Source organism: Pan troglodytes, chromosome X (genome assembly GCF_028858775.2).
Source record: "Pan troglodytes isolate AG18354 chromosome X, NHGRI_mPanTro3-v2.0_pri, whole genome shotgun sequence".
Classification (NCBI taxonomy): domain Eukaryota; kingdom Metazoa; phylum Chordata; class Mammalia; order Primates; family Hominidae; genus Pan; species Pan troglodytes.
The window spans coordinates 63,436,962-63,461,308 of NC_072421.2; the positions used below are offsets into that span (position 1 = coordinate 63,436,962).

At 41.3% G+C, this 24,347-nt stretch overlaps 1 pseudogene; it reads left to right on the forward strand.

Annotated features, from left to right (window-relative positions):
• The first annotated feature begins 227 nt into the window (after positions 1-227).
• On the forward strand, positions 228-16,328 carry LOC747099 (eukaryotic peptide chain release factor subunit 1-like; annotated as a pseudogene).
• Positions 16,329-24,347: the final 8,019 nt, after the last annotated feature.

Here is a 24,347-nt window from a genome sequence, read left to right on the forward strand (position 1 = left end):
ATATGACAATATATATGTAATTACATATATATTATATACATATTTGGAAGAAGGCTCTTCCACATGTGCACTGGAAGCTGGAGCCAACTGAAGGTCTCCGCACGGGAAAATGGGGAAAGTGAGGGGGAGCTGGATCTGGACACGAGGAGCATTACTTCCATCAGGAGAGATGCAGATGCCAAGGCTATTTTGCTCAAGAATGATAAACTGAAGCTGAGGAGCCAATGATGGCTGCAGAAAATCGAAGCCAACATTTGGCTGAGCAGAAGTGCAAAGAGCAGAGGCAGAGGGCCACTGTGCTGGTAAGGAACCTGCACCCACTGAGGCACACTCTGGCGGAGCTGCTGAGGCTGGAAGCCAGCACCTAGCACCAGGTTCATGGCAGGGTGAGCAGCAAGCCCAGGTCAACGGAGCTCAGTCAGATGGGTGCAGCCCAGAGAAAGGACCAGGTTTCAGGAGCTCCAGGCCAACAGAGCTATCCCCCTGCTGGCTATAAGGCAGCAACTGGCCCACCAGGTGCACCTGGAAGGTGATGTGGGACACACGTGTAGGCGGAGATGCCAAGAAGATGGCTGGCATCTTTTTTTTTTTTTTTTTTGAGACGGAGTCTCGCTTTGTCGCCCAGGCTGGAGTGCAGTGGCGCGATCTCGGCTCACTGTAAGCTCCACCTCCCGGGTTCACGCCATTCTCCTGCCTCAGCCTCCGGAGTAGCTGGGACTACAGGCGCCCGCCACCACGCCCGGCTAATTTTTTGTATTTTTAGTAGAGACGGGGTTTCACCGTGTTAGCCAGGATGGTCTCGATCTCCTGACCTCGTGATCCGCCCGCCTCCGCCTCCCAAAGTGCTGGGATTACAGGCATGAGCCACCGCGCCCGGCCGATGGCCGGCATCTTGAAGACCGTGGCCTGAGCCTGGTGGGCACCCTCCTAATCTGGTCTTTTTGCCGTGTTAGGGGATGAGTGAAGAAAGCTGTTTGTGAGAACCAATCAAGTGCTCCATGAACTCCTTCCCCTGCGCCTTCAGGGGCTGAACTTCTCCTGTTTATCAGGGCTGGGCCGACTCTGGGAGAACTGCCCTCTCTCCTCTCAGGATGGCAAGCCGTGTGCCCCAAGCTCGGGGCCTCCAAACTCCCATGCAGAGTGAAGATGGCCAACGTGGTGAGTTTGTGGGGGCTACACTTGCAGGAAACTTGGGGCCTGCCAAGTCCTTGATTCTGTCACTAAACAGGTGCAGACGCACCCCACTCCTAGACTGATGTATGGCTTCCTGGCCATGTTGGATGAAGGAATCTGTGTCACTGTATGCGTTATTAACCATGAGAAAGGCGCCTGGGAGGGGACGGCCTGCTGTGCTGGGTTCTGCCACAAACTGCTGTCATTTGCTTCAGCCTGAGTTTCTGCTGGGGCCCTGGTGGGGCCCAGGAGCTCTCAGGCCTGTGGAGTCTGGAGCCGAGGCTGGCTCCGGGCTCTCCCCGCCTTGCGGTCTGCCCCTCAACCCCTTCTCAGTCACCAAGGGTGAAGTTGGCAGTTGTGAGCACCGCCGCTCCAATTGCTTTCTTACTTGTTGTACCCACACCCTTTGGCTAGGCCTTGCTCCTGCCAGCTCTGAGCCCAGGTCTCTCGTGATCTCACTTTCGTGACATCAGAGCGGAGGGTCTTCCTGCACCGAGGAAACGTGGAGCTGGCCCGGTGGTGAAGCCTTTCAGCTGACTCAGAAGCAAGACGGATTGACGTTTGTTGTTAGAAGCCACTGGAATTTGCAGTTTGGTTGTTGGAGTGCAAGTCACTGACTGGTCAGCCCTTGATTTCAGGATATGGAAAGTGAGGGGACAGGGCCTTCCCAACCCCCTGAGGCCCGGCTGGGGCTCCCTCTGCCCCAGTTCTCTACACAGGTGTCCCCCAGTGCTGTGTGGGACTCGCTGGCCCATATCCTGCAGGGGGGCCTGGGCAGGACAACTCTCAGCTTTCAGGGTGGGGCCCAGTACCCTAAGCCTTCACAGACTGCCTGGGGGTGGGGTGGTGCTGGGTACCTCAGGACCTCCTGGCTCCAGGATGTGTGCCCGGACCCCTGATGATGTCCCTGTGTCATGGGCCCTCTATGGTCCTGACCTCCTATGGCACATCCACGTGCTCAGGGTTCAGAACCCCAGCAGTGTCCAGCAAGGCTGCCCAATGAGAAGGTGGCCAAGAGGAATCTGAGCCTGTGTTTCCTCCATTCAGTCCTAGGGTCCTGGGCCCCTACCCCACAAGAACAGACTTGGTGGTGTCCACAGACACAGCGTGGACGCCCTCCAAGGCACTTTACAAATAAGAAGGGACAGCAGTGGCTGGCTTGGCTGCCTGGCAAGAGAGCACCAACCCTGTTGACAGAGGAATTCTCACTTAATTGAGAGAAGTAGTTTACAAAGTAGAATTTATGATAAACCCATTTTTGCAATAAAGTGAGTGATGGGAACAAAGCCTGTCAAATGCACAGACAGCACAGCCTGACTGTCAGGGAGGCAAGGTGGGGGTGGTCTTCACTTTCTTCACATTTTTCTGTATAGTCTGAATTTTTTATAGTGGATATGTATTCTGTGTTATTTTAAGAGGAAAACCTTCTAGTTTCCTAGTCTTCAAATGACTTCAGTGTGACTGTGGGCTGGTGTGGCTTGAAACCCCCCTTCTAGGAATGCTCCTGGGCTCAGGAGCTTCTGGTTCCTGTCCAAGAAACAGGTGCCTTCCCTTCGGCGTCCTACCTGAGAGAACAGGCCCCAAGCAGCAGTGACTGCAGAGTCACGTTGTGGACAATGCTGAGGAAAGAGGAATGTCTGGGCATTGTCAGGGAAGATATTTAAGCAAAGACTTAGAAAAGACAGGGGGCAGCGGGCATCCTGTCGACTGAGATAGACTCAGAATTGTCCCAAGAAAGTAGCCTAAGAAACCACAAATGTTGGGGGACGTCATTCTGGCATTTTTTTGCAAGTGCAAGAAACCCAAACACTCAGCAATGGGCTTGTGCTCAGACAGGCAGGTTCATCCCTGCATCAGAAGACCATTCTTGAGTTTACTTATCATCACTCATGTTAAACATGGTTATTAGCTGAGCACTGCTGTGTTCCAGCCACAATGTAGAGAGAGGGAATCTCTAGATAGAGGATAGGGTAGTCCCATCTTGCCCCAAAACAAATCATGTGCATTCTCTTTGGACAAACATTGGGAGACTCCCTGGAACCAGTAGATCTGAGTGAAGAAAAGTGTAGAATCTTTTCTATATATATACATATTTTTGGTGTGTATTTTCTAATCTTTTTAGGATGAATATGAATTACTTGGTAATATAAGAAAAAATATAAATATATATTTATTTGTGATTATTTTGTTTTGTTTTTAATTTTAAAATTTGTATAAATTTATGGGATGCAAGTGTAATTTTGTTACATGCATAGACAGTGTAGTGGTGAACTCAGGGCTTTTAGGGTAACCATTGCCCAAATAATGTACATTGTACCCACTAAGTAATTTCTCATCATCCACCCCACCCAAAATGTGCTATATGAATTTACTTATCTTTTTTTCAGTATAGTTTTTAAATTTTTTTCTTACACTGGAGATTACAGTTAACATCTTACAATTAACATCTTTTTGTTGACCAGCCTGGGCAATAAAGTAAGACCCTGTCTCAAAAAGCAAACAAATAACAACAACAACAATGCAAAAACAAAAAACAAAGAAACAAAAAACCCCAAAAATGCAGTAACAGGGACTTTTATATTTATCAATGCAGCTACCTTTACCATTGTTCTTTATTTGTTTGTATGATTTTGGGCTACTGTCTAGTGTTCTTTCATTTCAGGTTGAACAATTCCCTTATAATTTCTTTTAGGGTAGGTCTGTTAGTGACAAATTCCCTCGGTTTTCTGTTCCCTGGGAATGTCTGAATTTTGCCTGTATTTTTGAAGGACAAAAGTTTTGCTGAATGTAGAATTATTGGTTCATAGTTTTTTTTTTTCCTTTGGCCCTTTAAATATATTATGCCCATCTTCTGAAGTCCATGGTTTCTGAAGAGAAATTGATTTGTTTTTCATTGAAGATCCCTTGTTCATTTGCGAAAAGTCACTTTTCTCTTGCTGCTTTCAAGATTCTCTCTTTGTCTTTGGCTTTTTACACTTTGATCATAATTTTTCTCGGTGTAGATGTGTTTTAGCTTTTCCTGCTCAGAGTAAATTATGCTTCTTGGATGTGTAGATTCCTATCTTTCATGATTATTCAAGAAACTTTTGGACATTATTACTTTAAACATTCTTTCGCCCATTTATTTTATGTTCCCTTCTGGAGGTTTCATTATTCAAATGTTGGTATGCCTAATGGTTTCCCTCAGGTCTCTAAGGCTCTATTTATTTTTATTTTTATTTTATTTTATTTATTTTATTTTATTTTATGTTATTTTATTTTTGAGACGGAGTCTCACTCTGTCGCCCAGGCTGGAGTTCTGTGGCTTGATCTCGGCTCACTGCAAGCTCTGCCTCCTGGGTTCACGCCATTCTCCTGCCTCAGCCTCCTGAGTAGCTGGGACTACTGGCGCCCGCCACCACGCCCGACTAATTTTTTTGTATTTTTAGTAGAGACGGGGTTTCACCATGTTAGCCAGGATGGTCTCAATCTGCTGACCCCATGATCTGCCGGCCTCTGCCTTCCAAAGTGTTGGGATTACAGGAGTGAGCCACCGCGCCCGGCCTATTTTTATTTTTTTTCTTTGTATTTCTGTTCCTCTTACTGCACACTCTTGTTTGACCTATCTTCAACTTTACTGATTATTTCTTATGCCAGCTCTAATCTACCATTGAGCTCCTCTAGTGAAGTCTTTATTTCTGTTATTTAACTTTTGATCTCCAGATTTCATGTTTGTTTCTTTTTAAGAAATGACTTCTCTTGATTGATATTCTTTATTTGTTGAGACTTTGTTCTCCTGGTTTCCTTTCATTTTTTTTGTCCGTGATTAAAGATAGTAGATTTTTTTTTTTTTTTTTTGAGATGGAGTCTCACTCCGTCGCCCAGGCTAGAGTGCAGTGGTGCGATCTTGGCTCACTGTAACCAACCTCCGCCTCCTGGGTTCAAGCAATTCTCTTGCCTCTTCCTCACCGATAGCTGGGACTACAGGTGCGTGCCACTACATCCAGCTAATTTTTTGTATTTTTAGTAGAGACGGGGTTTCACTCGGTTAGCCAGGGTAGTCTCAATCTCCTGACCTCGTGATCCACCTGCCTCGGCCTCCCAAAGTGCTGGGATTACAGGCGTGAGCCACCGTGCCTGGCCAAAGATAGTAGGTTTAAAGTCTTTGTCCAATGCCTAGCCTTTCTCAGGGAATGTTTCTATTAATTTCTTCTTTTTTTTTTTTTTTTTTTTTTTTTACTGAGTGTGCCTTTGCATGTCTTATAATTTATTGTTGAAACCTGAAATCTGAAATCTGAACATTTTGTATATTATGATGTGGCAGCACTTGGTGTCAGAGTATCCCTGCTCCCCTAAATTTGTTTTGCTGCTTGTTGTTACTTTTTAGTGACTTTTGTAAACCATTTTTTATAAAGCCTGGATTCTTTACCTGTGGCTACTGAAGTCCGCATTCTGTTAGCTTAGTGGACGCTCATGTTTTGAAAGCATTTTCTTAAATGCCTGAAACCCACCCCCGCAAAATACTCTCCCAGTCTTTGAACATAGACACTGTGTTGAGGCCCTCCTTCAATGCTTTGCTTTGAAGTCTATTTTATCTGATATTAATGTTTACATAATATGCATTTTTCCCTAATTTTTGGCATATCTATGTCTTTGTACTTAAGGCGAATTTCTTGTAAACCGTAGTTTTAAACATAATTCCCTCCCCCAAATCTCTCTCTTTTAATTGGTGTATTTAGATGATTTACACATAAGGTAATTATTAATATATTAATGCTTATGTCTGCCACCTTATTATGTGTGCTCTGCTAGTTTTCTTTATTTCTCAATTCTTTTATTTGCCTTTTAATTTTTAACATCTTGTTGGTTAAGTAAAAAATTTGGATTACATCTTGATTTATTTATGCCTTTTTTTCTTTCTCTTTAAAATATTACCTGCAACCAACTCACACCATATACTGTTTTTGAGTATACCACTGTGCATAGTTTTCTGTGTAATTGCTTTAGAGATTACCATATGTATACTAACATCTCACTGTATACTGGTATCAAAATTTTGATGCTTCCTATTAAATATAGAAACCTTGTTTCACTTAGGTCATTTTATCCTGTGCATTCAAATAAAATATAATTGTCTTAAATACTTACTATCCATACATTGAGCACCATATCACATAGTGTTATAATTTTTGCTTCAATCTTCAGATAAGATTTAAAAACTCAGGACAAGTAGGATTATCTCTTGCTATTACACCTCTTTTTTTGTATTCCTATGTTCTTCCTTTTCTGAAATTCCAAGGCTTCTTCTGTTATAATTTCCTTTCTAAGAAAGTTTAGAGAACTTCCTTTAGCTATTTTTTAAGGATAGATTTGCTAGCAACAGATTCTTTTTATTTTTCTTCATCTGAGAATATCTTGATTTACCCTTCATTCCTGACAGATATTTTTGCTAGATATACAATTTGTGTTTGACAAGTCCTTTCTTTCAGTACTTAAAATATGTTATTACTTATTTCTGGCCTTTATGGTTTTAGATGAGAAATACATTTTCATTTGAATTCATATCATCCTACAGGAAATGTGTTGTTTGTCTCTGGCTGCTTTCAAGTTGTTTTCTTTATATTTAGTTTTCAGAAGCTAGATATCATGTGTCTTGACATGTGTTTCTTTGGATTTATCCTATTTGCAATTCACTGAATTTCTTGAATCTGTGGGTTTATGTGTTTCACCAAATTTGGGAAGTTTTCAGCCAGTATTTTTTTGAATATTCTTTCAGCCTTACTCTGTTTCTCCTTTACTTCTGGAACTCTGGTAATAAGAATGTTAGTTTTTTTTTATATATATATTCTCACAAGTCCCTTAGATCCTCTTCTTTAAAAAAATTCTACTTACTCCTGTTGTTAAGATTGAATAAATTCTATTTATCTATCTGTCTTCAAATTTACTGATCCTATCCTCTGTCATCTCTACTATTAAGTCCATCGAGTAATTTAAAAAAAAATTTTGCTTATTGCATTTTTATGTTCTATAATTTCCATTTATTATTTTAAAATATAACTTGAATTTCTTTTCTGACATTTTCTATTTTTTTCATTTATTTCAAGGAAATTTGTAAGTCCTTGTTAAAGCAATTGTGTGATGGATACCTTAAAATCCTTGTCAGGCAATTCTAACATCTCTATCAACTCAGTGTTGGCATCCCTTGATTGTCTTTTCTTATTCAAATTGTGGTTTTCCTGGTTGTTGGTATGATGAGTGATTTTTTATTGTATCTCAAACATTCTTGAAATTATATTGTGAGATGTTTAATTACACTTAACATTATTTTTAAGCACATAGTCTCTATGTTGAAGTAGCACAAGGGCTGGATATGTTCAGCTTCCTGTTGGCCTCACTGACACCAGGGAGTATGGAAGTGGAGCACTGAATCATACCGTTTTGTTGATGCATGGTAAAAATGGAAGCTCAGCTTCTAGTTGGACCCTGCTGACAATGGGGAATGGTGGGGGAGTTGTCTCAGTTTAGGCTGCTATAACAAAGTACTATACACTGTGTGGTTTAAAGAAACAAATGCTCTGAGTGGCAAAAATGTTAGCAGATGAGTTTGGAACTGCATCTAACATTAAGTCATGAGTAAATTGTCTTTCAGTCCTGGGAGGCATTACATCTGTACAACAAAGGCTCAAACTTTATAACAAAGTACCTTCAAATAGTCTGGTTGTTTGCTGTGGAACAATTGTAGCAAAAGAAGGAAAGGAAAAGAAAGTGAACATTGATTTTGAACCTTTCAAACCAATTAATACTTCACTGTATTTGTGTGACAACAAATTCCATACAGAGGCTCTTATAGCACTACTTTCAGATGATAGCAAATTTGGCTTCATTGTAATAGATGGTAGTGGTGCAGTTTTTGGCACACTCCAAGGAAACACAAGTCCTGCACAAATTCAATGTGGATCTCCCAAAGAAACACGGTAGAGGAGGTCAGTCATCCCTGTGTTTTGCCTCTTTAAGAATGGAAAAGCGATACAACTACGTTTGGAAAGTAGCAGAGACTGCTGTGTAGCTGTTTATTTCTGGAGACAATGTGAATGTGGCTGGTCTAGTTTTAGCTGGATCTGCTGACTTTAAAACTGAACTAAGTCAATTTGATATATTTGATCAAAGGTTGCAATAAAAAGTTTTAAAGTTAGTTTGTATATCCTATGGTGGTGAAAATGGATTCAACCAACCTATTGAGTTATCTACTGAAGTCCTCTCCAATATGAAATTCATTCGAGAGAAGAAATTAATAGGAAGATAGTTTGATGAAGTCAGCCAGGACATGGGCAAGTACTGTTTTGGTGTTGAAGATTCGCTAAAGGCTTTGGAAATGGGAGCTGTACAGTCTAATAGTCTATGAAAATCTGGATATAATGAGATATGTTCTTCATTGACAAGGCACAGAAGAGGAGAAAATTCTCTATCTAACTCCAGAGCAAGAAAAGGATACATCGGCAGGGCACGGTGGTTCACGCCTGTAATCCCAGCTCTTTGGGAGGCCAAGGCGGGCCTAGGTGGATCACGAGATCAGGAGATCGAGACCATCCTGGCTAACACGGTGAAAACCTGTCTCTACTAAAAAATACAAAAAATTAGCCGGGCGTGGTGGCACGCGCCTGTAGTCGCAGCTACTCGGGAGGCTGAGGCAGGAGAATGGCGTGAACCTGGGAGGCGGAGCTTGCAGTGAGCAGAGATCGCGCCACTGCACCCCAGCCTGGGCAAAAGAGCGAGAATCCGTCTCAAAAAAAAAAAAAAAAAAGGAAAAGAAAAAGATACATCTCATTTCATAGACAAAGAGACTGGATGGGAACATGAGCTTATTGAGCGCATACCCCTGTTGGAATGGTTTGCTAACAACTATAAAAAATTTGGAGCTATGTTGGAAATTGTCACAGATAAATCACAAGAAATGTCTCAGTTTGTGAAAGGACTTGGTAGAAGTGGAAGTATCTTGTGGTACCGAGTAGATTTCCAGGGAATAGAATACCAGGAGACGATTATTTTTTTTACCTTGGTGACTAGTAGGTAGTCAGCAAAACGTGCCTCACCCTCCAACATCCAACCCAAGGAGCATACCCATGGTGGAATACAAACAGATCCCTGCCTCACAGTTGGAACATTTCCAGAATTTAATCCATGAGCATTGGATATTGAAAAGAAAACCGAAACAAAACCAGATCCAGCCCTACACTTTGGTTTGTCACGGTGTCAGCACAGCAGCCTACAATTAAGTTCCTAAATGCGACTTTGGAGTAATGTAAAAAGGAATCCCAGTTTTTACTTTTACTCAATGGTGAAATTGGTTGCCCTTGTATTTTATGAAAAAGAAAAAAAAGATTTTTTTAACTTTCATACATAGAATCAAAAATACTTTAATTGTTGTAAACTTTCAAAAGTTAATAAAAGTGAGATCAGACTGGTTTGTTTCTTATTTTGATTGGAGAAAAATTAAATTATTGCATTTTGCAGTAACCCATTTACATGGCATTCTCAGCTTAGACTGCATAAGAAGAAATATATGTGGTGAAATGTTGGAACCATTTCTCTCTTGGTCTCTGTTTAATGTTGAAAGGGTGAGCTACTAGGAGGCAATTTCAACTTTACTCCCTCACTCTACCCACTGCCCCACCAGACTGGAAGTTTCAAGGATGTAAATTGCATTGCAAAATCAAACTGACTCCTGAAGCATTTGGGCCAGTGCACTGTTTGCTTCCATTTGTTTGGCAGATACATTTGTGCCTGGCGTTTGGGAGCTCTTTGAATCAATTGTTTTGACAAGGGTCCTTATAAACTTAGCTACCCTACTAGAAATCAGTTTGGGATGGATATGTTGGGGCTTCTGTCTATTGCCGGGATTGGGAGAAATAAAACATGCAATCTAAGTGGAAGTGAAGAAATTTAAAGATGATTTTATTTTGTTTGGGCCAGTTCTTGTTTAAAGGAAGGTGGGTGTGTTTTCCTTGTGTTGGATGGCATGAGATTATGTGAATGTTTTGATTTATTAAAATGAACTGCAAGGTTTTTCACAGGAATGACAGACCTGTATAACTGCATGTAATTACAAACTCCTGACCTCCTGGTGGGGTTGGGACATCTGTTTCAAATGTGAGACTTACAATCACCTCTCACATGAGCAATTAGGGGCAGGTGAGAAGGGATGGGACACAGCTTCTGGCACCATGGACTTAAGATTATGTTGGATGCAAAAGTTGGCCTGAAATCTTGAAGCTTATGCCTCACATCTGGGCTATAAGTCAGACTTGAACCCAGCTGACATGCATGTCATGCTTGATGTGGTGACAGTGAACAAAGTGTATAGTATGTGTCCAGTGGTAGCAATGGAAAAAAGTATAACGAATGGACTTCGAAAGACCAAAGTCAATTGATATCACTTCCACACTAACTAGGATAGTGGGGTGCATTTGGTTTTCAAATTGGGTAGTTTTAACACTTTAGTGCTGACTGCTGTTCTTTACTGACTTGACTCAGTCACTCGTAGGTTTATTGATCTGAACCAGCATCTTGTTCCCAGGTTACAGACCTGCCTATCTTTCCAATAATACTATTTCACTTAAATGAAGGGAGTAGGTATTAAATGTAAAGCTTCTGGTTCTCACACTGTACTCTCAGGTCCAAATGACTGTCTGTTAACCTGATGTCTCAACCCCCAGTGAGAGGAGTTGACCCTTTGGTGTTCACCAACATGGGAGACTTCACTGGAACAGGCTTTTTTTTTTTCTTTGCTTTGGGCTCTGCTATTTGTTTGCAGAACACCCAAGAATGAGTAAAAATGCTCTCTCCACAGTAGTATCTTAGGGTTTTCCCATTGTAAATGGGATTGATGTGATATGACAAGACCAGAGAAATTGGAAGTAAATTTACATTTTTGAATATGTTTGTTGTTTCACATGATACATTTAGGGTATGCAGCTCCTTTTGTAGTTTTAATTTTTACTATTTAAGTTTGGAAAAGATGCCAAATTTTTGTATTTCTTTAATCAGTTTGTTCTCTTTGGTGATATATATTGCATGATATATTGATGTGTGTATCAATATATACTGATATGTATTACACTTACACATACAAACACATAAGAGGGGGTGAAAATTGTAGCCTTTGCATTCTCTATAGCTTTTGCAGAGAGATACTAAGCAGCGAAATCTTGGTGTTGTGATGTACAGAAATGGAAAAGAGTATTAAACCATATTTAAGAATTAAAAATGCTTATTTCTCACAGTTCTGGAGGCTGGGAGTCTGAGAATAGGGTATCAGTATGGTCGGGTTCTGGTGAGGTCCCTTTTCCAAGTTGTAGACAGTTGACTTCTGCTTGTATCCTCAAATGGTGGAAAAAGAGTGATCTAGTTCTCTGGCCTTTTATAAGAACACTAATCTCACTTGTGTGGGCTCCACCCTCATGACCTAATTACTTCCCAAAGGTGCCACCTCCAAATATCATCAGATTAGAGATTATATGTCAACATATGAATGGTGGGGGAGGACGCAAACATTCAGTACATAACATGAAAGAACAAGAATTGTCAGTATCCCTGCTTCACACTGCCTTGTTTAGCCTTTTTGCTGTTGGGTGGTTGTATAGGTTTAGCTCTTCACTAGGTCCCAGTGAAACTAGGCATTTGGTGATAGTAGATTGCTGACTAGCACCAACTCTCACTGCTATTTTCAGTCACATGTTGTTGGATTCAGGTGGACAGTCAGCTCTCTATTAGGCCTTAATGACTTGGGGTTGAGAGGATTAACTGTAGTGATAACTAGCCTCTATGCCTTGAACCACTTCATCTCCTATGTCTCTTTGCTGCTGGGTAGGGTTGAAGTCTCCTGGTTGTTGGATCCCACTGACTGTACCCTGGTGGGAAAATTGAAGCACTGCCTGCTTTTTCCAGGAGAGTTATAGAAGATCAACTCTTCTCTCAGCCGCAACAATATGATCCTGGCAGGGATTTCCATTGCCTTTTGATCCAGAAAACCTTTACTAGGCATACACCTCCAGCAATATACATGCATACATAATGTTAGTCATCTTAGCTTTGTTTGCAATTGAAAATATTACAATCAGCCTAAGTGCTGATAAATAGAAGAATGGTTGAGTAAACTATAGTACATCCACAAAATGAAGTATTATACATTTGTAAAATAAAAAGAATGAGGACTATCTGGATGATCTCTTATGGAGTAATTCTAGAATATATTGTTAATTAAAAAATCAAATTGCAAAGAAACCTATGGCATGCTACTTTATGTTTAAGAAGAAAAAAAAGAAACGGGAATTGAACTCAGCTCTGCATCAAGCGGACCTAATAGACATCTACAGAACTCTCCACCCCAAATCAACAGCATATATATCCTTGTCAGCATCACATGGCACTTATTCCAAAACTGACCACTTAGTTGGAAGTAAAGAACTCCTCAGCAAATGTAAAAGAATAGAAATTATAACAAACTGTCTCTCAGACCACAGTGCGATCAAACTAGAACTCAGGATTAAAAAACTTACTCAAAACCGCTCAACTACATGGAAACTGAACAACCTGCTCCTGAATGACTACTGGGTACATAAAGAAATGAAGGCAGAAATAAAGAAGTTCTTTGAAACCAACGAGAACAAAGACACAACATACCAGAATCTCTGGGACACATTCAGAGCAGTGTGTAGAGGGAAATTTATAGCGCTAAATGCCCACAAGAGAAGGCAGGAAAGATCTAAAATTGACACCCTAACATCACAATTAAAAGAACTAGAGATACAAGAGCAAACACATTCAAAAGCTAGCAGAAGGCAAGAAATAACTAAGATCAGAGCAGAACTGAAGGAGATAGAGACACAAAAAACCCTTCAAAAAATCAATGAATCCAGGAGCTGGTTTTTTGAAAAGATCAACAAAATTGATAGACTGCTATCAAGACTAATAAAGAAGAAAAGAGAGAAGAATCAAATAGACGCAATAAAAAATGATAAAGGGGATATCACCACCGATCCCACAGAAATACAAACTACCATCAGAGAATACTATAAACACCTCTAGGCAAATAAACTAGAAAATCTAGAAGAAATGGATAAATTCCTCGAAACGTATACCCTCCCAAAACTAAACCAGGAAGAAGTTGAATCTCTGAATAGACCAATAACAGGATCTGAAATTGAGGCTTACCAACCAAAAAAACTCAAGGACCAGATGGATTCACAGTCGAATTCTACCAGAGGTACAAGGAGGAGCTGGTACCATTCCTTCTGAAACTATTCCAATCAATAGAAAAAGAGGGAATCCTCCCTAAGTCATTTTATGAGGCCAGCATCAACCTGATACCAAATCCAGGCAGAGACACAGCAAAAAAGGAGAATTTTAGACCAATATCCCTGAGGAATATAGATGCAAAAATCCTCAATAAAATACTGGCAAATTGAATCCAGCAGCACATCAAAAAGCTTATCCACCACGATCAAGTCGACTTCATCCCTGGGGTGCAAGGCTGGTTCAACATACACAAATCAATAAATGTAATCCAACACATAAACAGAACCAACGACAAAAACCACATGAATATCTTAGTAGATGCAGAAAAGACCTTCAACAAAATTCAACAGCGCTTCATGCTGAAAACTTTCAATAAATTAGGTATTGATGGAATGTATCTCAAAATAATAAGAGCTATTTATGACAAACCTACAGCCAATATCATACTGAGTGGGCAAAAACTGGAAGCATTCCCTTTGAAAACTGGCACAAGAGAGGGATGCCCTCTCTCACCACTCCTATTCAACATAGTGTTGGATGTTCTGGCCAGGGAAGTCAGGCAGGAGAAAGAAATAAAGGGTATTCAATTAGGAAAAGAGGAAGTCAAATTGTCCCTGTTTGCAGATGACATGATTATATATTTAGAAAACCCCATCGTCTCAGCCCAAAATCTCCTTAAGCAGATAAACAACTTCAGTGAAGTCTCAGGATACAAAATCAATGTGCAAAAATCACAATCATTCTTATACAGCAATAACATACAAACAGAGAGACAAATCATAGTGAGCTCTCATTCACAATTGCTTCAAAGAGAATAAAATACCTAGGAATCCAACTTACAAGGGATGGGAATGACCTCTTCAAGGAGAACTACAAACCACTGCTCAATGAAATAAAACAGGATACAAACAAATGGAAGAACATTCCATGCTCATGGATAGGAAGAATTATTATCGTGAAAAAGGCCATATTGCCCAAGGTAATTTATAGATTCAATGCCATCCCCATCAAACTACCAATGACTTTCTTCACACAATTGGAAAAAACTACTTTAAAGTTCATATGGAACCAAAAAAGAGCCCACATTGCCAAGTCAATCCTAAGCCAAAAGAACAAAGCTGGAGGCATCACACTACCTGACTTCAAACTAAACTACAAGGCTACAGTAACCAAAACAGCATGGTACTGGTACCAAAACAGAGATACAGACCAATGGAACAGAACAGAACCCTCAGAAATAATACCACACATCAACAACTATCTGATCTTTGACAAACCTGACAAAAGCAAGCAATGGGGAAAGGATTCCTTATTTAATGGATGGTGCTGGGAAAACTGGCTACCCATATGTAGAAAGCTGAAACTGGATCGTTTCTTTACACCTTATACAAAAATTAATTCAAGATGGATTAAAGACTTTTTGACCTAAAACCATAAAAACCCTAGAAGAAAACCTAGGCGTTACCACTCAGGACATAGGCATGGGCAAGGACTTCATGTCTAAAACACCAAAAGCAATGGCAATGAAAGCCAAAATTGACAAATGGGATCTAATTAAACTAAAGAGCTTCTGCACAGCAAAAGAAACAACCGTCAGAGTGAACAGGCAATCTACAGAATGGGAGAAAATTTTTGCAATCTACTCATCTGACAAAGGGCTAATCCAGAATCTTCAAAGAACTCAAACAAATTTAGAAGAAAAAACCAAACAAACCCATCAAAAAGTGGGCAAAGGATATGAACAGACACTTCTCAAAAGAAGACATTTATGCAGCCAACAGATACATGAAAAAATGCTCATCATCACTGGCTGTCAGAGAAATGCAAATCAAAACCACAATGAGATACCATCTCACACCAGTTAGAATGGCGATCATTAAAAAGTCAGGAAACAACAGGTGCTGGAGAGGATGTGGAGAAATAGGAACACTTTTACACCATTGGTGGGACTGTAAACTAGTTCAACCATTGTGGAAGACAGTGGCGATTCCTCAGGGATCTAGAACTAGAAATACCATTTGACCCAGCCATCCAATTACTGGGTATATACCCAAAGGATTATAAATCATGCTGCTATAAAGACATATGCACATAGCAAAGACTTGGAACCAAGCCAAATGTCCAACAATGATAGACTGGATTAAGAAAATGTGGCACATATACACTATGGAATACTATGCAGCCATAAAAAAGGATGAGTTCCTGTCCTTTGTAGGGACATGGATGAAGCTGGAAACCATCATTCTCAGCAAACTATCGCAAGGACGAAAAACCAAACACCGCATGTTCTCACTCATAGGTGGGAATTGAACAATGAGAACACATGGACACAGGAAGGGGAACATCACACCCCGGGGCCTGTTGTGGGGTGGGGGGAGGGGGGAGGGATAGCATTAGGACATACACCTAATGTTAAATAACGAGTTAATGGGTGCAGCACACCAACATGGCACATGTATACATATGTAACTAACCTGCACGTTGTGCACATGTACCCTAAAACTTAAAGTATAATAAAAAAAATGCAAAAAAAAAAGAAAATGCAGCACATATACACCATGGAATACTATGCAGCCATAAAAAATGATGCGTTCATGTCCTTTGTAGGGACATGGATGAAGCTAGAAACCATCATTCTCAGCAAACTATTGCAAGGACAAAAAACCAAACACCGCATGTTCTCACTCATAGGTGGGAATTGAACAATGAGAACACTTGGACACAGGAAGGGGAACATCATACACTGGGGTCTGTTGTGAGTTGGGGGGACGGGGGAGGGATAGCATTAGGAGATATACCTAATGTAAATGACGAGTTAATGGGTGCAGCACACCAAGATGGCTCATGTGTACATATGTAACAAACCTGCACATTGTGCACCTGTACCCTAGAACTTAAAGTATTTTTTATATATATATATATATATATATATATATATATATATATATGAATTGTTATACTTGCTACATTGGTAGTTTGTGGCACTGGATTTGAACAGGAAAATATAATGCAAAAAAAGAAAGAAAAAAGAAAATATACGTACATCTGTTCATTCATGCAAAATGAAACACAGTAAGGATAAACCAGAAATTAATGAGAATGATTACTTATGAAGGTAGGTGAGAATTGGATGGAAATGATTAGGAATTGGAACAAGATGCAAAGAATGGGGGGCATTTCTCTGAATATAATTTTTTGTATAGTTCTGACCTTTCAAACCATGTTGATGTTTCACATTCTCAAAAATAAAAGAAAGTCACAAAGATGCAGGTTTAAAAATAGAATATAAATGAAAACAAATGAATCTAAAAGTATTTCAAATGAATAAAAACACCAGAGTAAACAGGGGGAAAATAAATTAACCCAAGTAAGTTTTGAACATAGTAATTTGACTATATTCTCTATAAATACAAGAAAAGTGTAAACAAATATTGGATTCCAGTTAATAGGTTTGTCTTTCAGTTATGCGTTAGCAGTCCCAGATTGCTTTGTGTATGTAGAAATCACTTTATGAATATGTTGTGGATAATGTAAAATAGTTTTCTCATTCTCGAAGATGGGAATTAAAAATATACAAAAAGGAAGGCTAAATGAACCTCATGGTGTTGGAATGGAATTGGATATGTAAGAATAGCTTATGGTTTATTTCATACATATGGCTTACAAAATATATATGTATATACTTAAACACACGTTTTGTGTGTGTGTGTATCTGCATGCATGCATATGATAGGGCTGACCACTGAGAATAACTAGGATTGACATCACAGTAGCAATAAACACACCTTGCACCCACATCTGGATTTCTACATACAGACAGTCCCTCACTTACGATGGTTCAATTTTCCATTTTTGACTTTATGAGGGGCTTACTGGAGTATTAAATGCATTTTTGACTTATGATATTTTTGACTTACAATGGGTTTATTGGGATGTAACCCCATCATAAGTTGAGGGACGTGTATACCATTCTCCACTAAATTGAACCAGGGATCCTTGGAGAAATGGCTTATTTCAATCCTGGAACAAAGAAAACACAAGAGCCTAGAACATATTTTTGTGCTAGAAATTAAGGGAGTATCAAAGAATGATAAGGGCATGTCAAAAGGACACAAGAGCCAGTTTGAAAGGGGTCCCACTGGCCAAATCAAAGATATTTTAAGCATCAAATATATTTTAGAATCTGTTTTCCAAAAATAGCTTGTTGTCATTTGGATTGCATTGAACATATACATCAAATGGGAGATTTTGACATCTTAACAGTATTGAATCTTCCAATTCATAATCACGAAATTTCTTTCTGTTTATTCTGAAGATGTAAATCTTTTTTATTTTTTCACAAATGTTTTGTAGTTTTTCATAAGCACATTATATACATATTTTGTGAGACTTACACATATTTTATCATTTTTATGCTATTCAAAATAGTATTGCTTTAAGATTTTCAAATTCTAACTGTCCTTTGCTTGCATGTAAGAATGAATTTGACAGTTGTGTATTGACCTTGTATCCTGTGACATTGCTATAATTGCTTATATTCACAGGAGAGTTCTGTTTGTAGATCCTTTAGATTTTTCTATACAGAATTATGTTATCTGCAAATAAAGACAATTTTACTTCTTCCTTTCCAATCTGTATATCTTTTATTTCTTTTTCACGTCTTATTGCACTAGCTAGGGCTTCTGGTATAATATTGACGAATAGTGAGAGAGGACATCTTTGCTTTGCCTTAAGGCAAGAGCATACTTGGCAAGTTCATGGAAGAGCAAGGAGACTCTAAAATTGATTGCACATGTAACAATGCCCTGTTTTAATCTTTCTTTTTTTGGATCTGGATCTAGTTGCAAGGCTTGATTTAATCTATTTAAATGTGCTCATTTATAGAAAGGGCCTCACCCAGGAACTAGCACAATATGGTGACAATTCTCTTCAATTGCCATTTTAAAAATTAAGCCCACCTTTCACTTTGGGTCTTTTCTGATGCCTATGTCATGTCCCAGATTGAGATCACCTGCAGATATTTAAGTGCTTCTTCCATATTTATATTCAAGTACAGTATAAGCATGTTTCTCAAATCCAGCCAAATAAAAAATCTTTCAAGTTACCATCAAACAGTTGCCGTCTTTAGATACTGCATTTAACCAGTTACAATGGCACTTGGCTGGTCTTATTGTAGTTTCATATTTCACAAGATTATCCACAAGACTATCTCGAGTTTGTCAAATATCTGGTTTAATTCCCATACAAGTCTTCTCTTGGCAATCGTGTGGAAGAGATTGTCTTTGTCTGATGGGCTGCTATAACAAAATACTATAAGCTGGGTGGCTGGCTTCAACAACAGATATTTATTTCTCACAATTCCGGAGGCTGGGATGTCTGAAATCAGGGTACTAGTATGATGGGGTCCTGATGAGGGCTCTCTTCCTGGCTTGCAAACAAATGACTGCCTTCTCACTATGTCCTCACATGGGAGGGAGAAAGCCAGGGGAGGGGGTTGGGGAGACAGAACCAATGAATGAGCTCTGTTCTCTTCCTCTTCTAATAAGGGCATTAATTCTGTCATGAAGATTCTGTCCTTATAATCTCATCTAACCTAATTACCTCCAAAGGTCCCATCTCAAAATGTCACTATATTGGAGGGTAGGGCTTCAATATGTAAATTTTGGAGTGACAGAAGCTAGTCCACAACAGGGGTAAATTAGTCTCATCTGACATGTCTGAGTCTCTGCCACAGGGCTCAGACCATTCAGCATAATCCAGTTTCTAAGCATGTCCTGAAAGCCTATGGTAGGGCTGGAAACCGCAGAGATAAGTAGAGGGACCCATGAGCTGGATTATGTGTTAGAATACCTGGGTTACAGCCTTGACTGCTTCAATCTTGCTGGGTAAATTGAGGGAAGTCATGTTGCTGAGCCTCACTTTCTTTGTAAAGGGAATAAGCCATACTTTCCTCAAAGTTGTGAGAATTAAATAAGCAAAGGCTGACTGGCTGAAATCAGTAAGACAAAGTTTGTCATATATAGGTGTAAACTATCACATTTAGATTAAAAAATAAATTCTGAAGGTGGCTGACTATAAACAGCTAGTATGCACTGTTCTCATATAGAGAAATAGAAGGAGTGAGTAAATACAGCACTTTTAACTGTACTTCCAGGTACATGCATTGGGATTCATCAAGGAAACAAACCTGGACCAAAGATGGCTGACTAGAAGCAGTGAGGACTCTTGGCTCTCATGGAGAGAAATGAAAGGGGCAAGTAAATACAGCAACTTCAACTGAAACATTCATGTTCTCACATTGAGACTGATCAGGGAAAGAGCTCAACCCATGCAGAAAGGAGAAAAGCAAAGCAGGGCGACAGCCCACTAGGAAACGACATGGAGCCAAGGGAACCTCTCCCTGCCCAGGGAAACAGTGAATGAATATGTGACCCCTAGCAACCACACTTCTTCCATGGACCTTTGCAACTCTTGGGTCAGGAGATCCCCTCATGAATCCACTCCACCAAGACTTGGTCTGACACACAAAGCTGCATGAAGTCTCTGCTAAGCAACTGCCCAGGGGTGCACAGAGTCCCAGGAGCTTTACATACTCTGGCCCCAGGATCCCTGGTCAGAGTGATTGCAACTCAGGCCAAGTGGGAGGTTGAACCTCCATATACACCCCTAGGAAGGGAGCTGAATCCCAGAGGCCAAGTAGCATTGCCCTGTGATTCCCACTTCCTTGGCACCTCACAGGATAAGACCCACTGGTTTGGATTTCCAGCCAGCCCCCTGTTAATGGTGTTGTGCCTACCTGGGATAGGATAGAGTTCCCAGGGGAAGGAGCAAGCCACTATCTTTTCTGTTTGGACAACTCAGCCATTCCAGCATGTGGGTGTAGGAGAGTCCAAACCACACCAACTGGGGACTGATGGGACCTCCCAGCACAGCACAGCTGCTCTACCAAAACATGGCCAGACTGCTTCTTTAAGTGGGACCTGATCCATTCCTCATCTTAGGGCAGGGCCTCCCAACCAAGGCCTCCAGCCAACCCCACCTATATTCTCTGGCAGACAGAGTTTTGATTTCTCCTTGGGATGGAGTGCCGAGGGGTAGGGATGAGCCACCATCTTTGCTGTTTGGACAACTCAGTCATTCCAGCCTCTTGGCTTAGGAGAGTTCAAACCATCTGAGGGCAGAAGTGGTACCCCAGCATGACACAACTGCTCTACAAAAGCGTGGCAAGACCGCTTCTTTAAGCAGGTCCCTGATCTGTTCCTCCTCACTTGGGAGAACTTCCCAACCAGGGTCTTCAGCCTCTCCCACTGATGTTCTCTGGTTGACAAGGGTTTGAAAGCATCCTGGGACAGAGTTACTAGAGAGAGGGGCAGGCCGCCATCTTTGCTGTTTCTGCAATTTAGCCGTTCCAGCTTCCAGGTTTTGGAGAACCCAACACCATGAGGGGCAGAAATGGTATCCCAGCACAGCTCAGCTGTTCTACAAAAGTGGGGCTAGACTGCTTCTTCAAGCAGGTCCCTGATCCTGTTTCTACTGGTTGGGTGAGACCTCTCAACCAGGGTCTCCATCCACCTCCTACAGGTGTGTTCAGGCTGGCAACAGATTTGTACACCCCTGGGACAGAGCTCCAAGAAGAAGGGGCAGGCTGCCATCTTTGCTGTTTCACAGCCTTAACTGATGATACCTCTAGGTACTAGAAATTCTGAGGTGACTATGTTCTGGAATGGATGCCCAGCAAACCATAGTATCACTAAGGTAAAGTGGTGAGACTGTTAAAAAGGAACCCTCCCTTCAAAAACCCCATCCAGAGGCCAGCAACCCCAAAGATTGAAGGTAGATAAGCCCACAAAGATGAAAAAGAGTCAGTGCAAGAATGTGGAAAACTCAAAAAGCCAGAGTGCCCTCTCTCCTCCAAATGACCACATCACCTCTCCAGAAAGGGTTCAGAATGGGGTTAAGGCAGACATGGCTGAAATAACAGAAGTAGACCTCAGAATATGGATAAAAATGAACTTCGCTGAGCTAAAGGAGCAAGTTCTAACTCAATGCAAGGAAGCTAAAAATCACAATAAAACATTGCAGGAGCTGACAAAATAGCCAGGATAGAGAAAAGCATAACCAATCTGATGGAGCTGAAAAACACAATACAAGAAATTCATAATGCATTTATATGTATTAATAGCAGAATAAACCGAGTGGAGGAAAGAATCTCAGAGCTTAAAGACTGTCTTTCTGAAATAAGACAGGCAGACAAGGATAGAGAAAAAAAGAATGAAAAGGAATAAACAAAACCTCTGACAAATATGGTATTATGTAAAGAGACCGATTCTATGACTGATTGGTCATAGATGTTTTCCAAAATATGTTTTCCAAATTGGTTCTGCTCTCCCCTGAAAGAGCTGGGGAGAATGGAACCAATTTGGAAAACATATTTCAGGATATCATCCATAAGAACTTCCCCAACCATGCTAGACAGGCCAACATTCAAATTCAGGAAATGCAGAGAACCCCAGTAAAATATTTCATGAGAAGATTATCCCCAAGACATATAATTATCAGATTGTCCAAAATTGAAATGAAATAAAAAAATGTTAAGGGCAGCCAGAGAGAAAGGCCAGGTCACTTACAAAGGGAAGCCCATCAGACTAATGCATTGAGAAGCAGACTTCTCAGTGGAAACCCTACAAGCCAGAAGACATTGGGGGTCAATATTTAACATTCTTAAAGAAAATCAATTCCAACCCACAATTTCATATGTGGCCAAACCAAGCTTCATAAGTGAAGGAGAAATAAAATCCTTTTCAGACAAGCAAATGCTGAGGAAATTCACTGCCATCAGACCTGCATTACAAGAGCTCCTTAAGGAATAATAGAAGTGGCATCAGAATGATCAGAATGCGGGTAAATATGGAAAGGAAAAACCACTACCAGCCATCAAGAAAATAACTCAACCCATGGAGGATGGAGAAAAACAAGGCAGGATGACTGCCCACCCAGGAACAACACAGAGCCAGAGAAGCCACCCCCACCCAGGAAAGCAATGAGTGAGTGAGTGACCTCGAGGACCCATGCTTCTCCCATGGGTCTTTGCAACTCTTGGGTCAGGAGATTTCCTCATGAACCCACTCCACCAGGGTCTGCAGTCTGATATGCAGAGCTATGTGGAGTCTTGGCACAGCAGATGCTCAGACACACACAAAGCCCTGGGGAGCCTTAGATATCTGGGCTTCCCAGCAAAAGTGGCTGCAACTTCAGCAAAGTGGGAGGTTAGACTGCCATACATATCCCTAGGAAAAGGGCTGAATCCAGGGGGCTGAGCAGTGATGGTTTACAGGCCCTGTTTCCATGTCACCTCGCAGAATAAGACCCACTGACTTGGAACTCTAGCCAGCTGCTGGTAGCGGCATTACACCTCTCTGAGACGGAGCTTCCAGAGAGGGGTGGGGCAGGCCACCATCTTTTCTGTTTTGCAGCCTTTGCTGTTGTTGGAGTCACCCTACAGAAAAAGTGGACAGGCTGCTTTTTAATTCGGGTCCCTGATCCTGCTTCTTCTCACTGGGTGAGACCCCCTGACCGGGGTCATCAGCCACTTTTCCTGGTGGCAGTTCTGGGCCTCCTTGGGATGGAGTTCCCAGGGGGAGGGATGGGCAGCCATCTTTGTTGTTTCACTGCCTTAGCTGTTGTTGCCGTCAGGCTCTATGGAGTCTAAGGTGACTAGGGACTGGAGCAGTCCCCCAGCACAGTGCAGCAGCTCTACAGTGAAGTGGCCAGACTGCTTTTTCACGTGGTCCCAGATCCCTTTTTACTTCATTTGGAGGAATCTCCCAGTCAAAGTCTACAACCACCCCCACCAATGTGTTTGGGCCAGCAACAGACCTATACCTCCTTGAGACAGAGCTCCCAGAGGGAGGAGCAGGCTGCCATCTCTGCTGTTTTGCAGCCTTCACTGTTGATACCTCAGGTGCTATAAAATCTGAGGTGACTAGGGACCGGCGTGGACCCCCAGAATACTGTAGTAGCTTTACAGAAAAGTGGACGGACTGTTACATGGGTCCCCATTCCCATATCTCCTCACTGGGTGGGTCCTCCCAGCCTGGGTCTCCAGCCACAGCCCACTGGGAATATCAAGCCAGTAGCAGCTTTGCACCTCCTTGAGAGAGAGAGCTCCCAGTGGGAGGAGTGGGTTGCTATATTTGCTGTCTTGCAGTGCTCATCTTTGCTGTCTCCAGGCTTTGGAGAGTCCAGGAGAACCAGGGGCCTGTCCAGACCTCTGCCTCATGGAAAAGTGGCCAGACTGTTCTCCATGTAGGTCCTGGTCCTCACTTCTCCTTATTGGGCAGGGTCACCCTACCTGGGACCCCAGTACATCCACCCTGCACTTGCCTGACCATTTCAATCAGAGACAGCCCAGTAGTTAAAGAAACACCCACAAGCAGAGATGAGAAAGAACCAATGAAATAACTCTGGCAACTCAGACGGCCAGAGTGTCTTATGTCCTCCAAATGATTACACTAGGTCTCCAACAAGGGTTCTTAACCACAATTAGTTTGCTGAAATGATAGAAATAGGATTCAGAGTATGGATAGGAACAAAGATCATCAAGATTTAGGATGGCAAAACCCAATCCAAGGAAACTAAGAATCACAATAAAATGATGCAGGAGCTGACAGACAAAATAGCTAGTATAAAAAAGAACATAACTGATAAGAGAGAGCTGAAAAACACACTACAAGAATTTCAGAATGCAATCAGAAGGTTTTTTTTTTTTTCCTGAGATGGAGTTTCCCTCTTGTTGCCCAGGCTGGAGTGCAATGGTGCAATTTTGGCTAGCTGCAACCTCCACCTCCCAGTTTCAAGCAATTCTCCTGCCTCAGCCTCCCGAGTAGCTGGTATTATGGGTG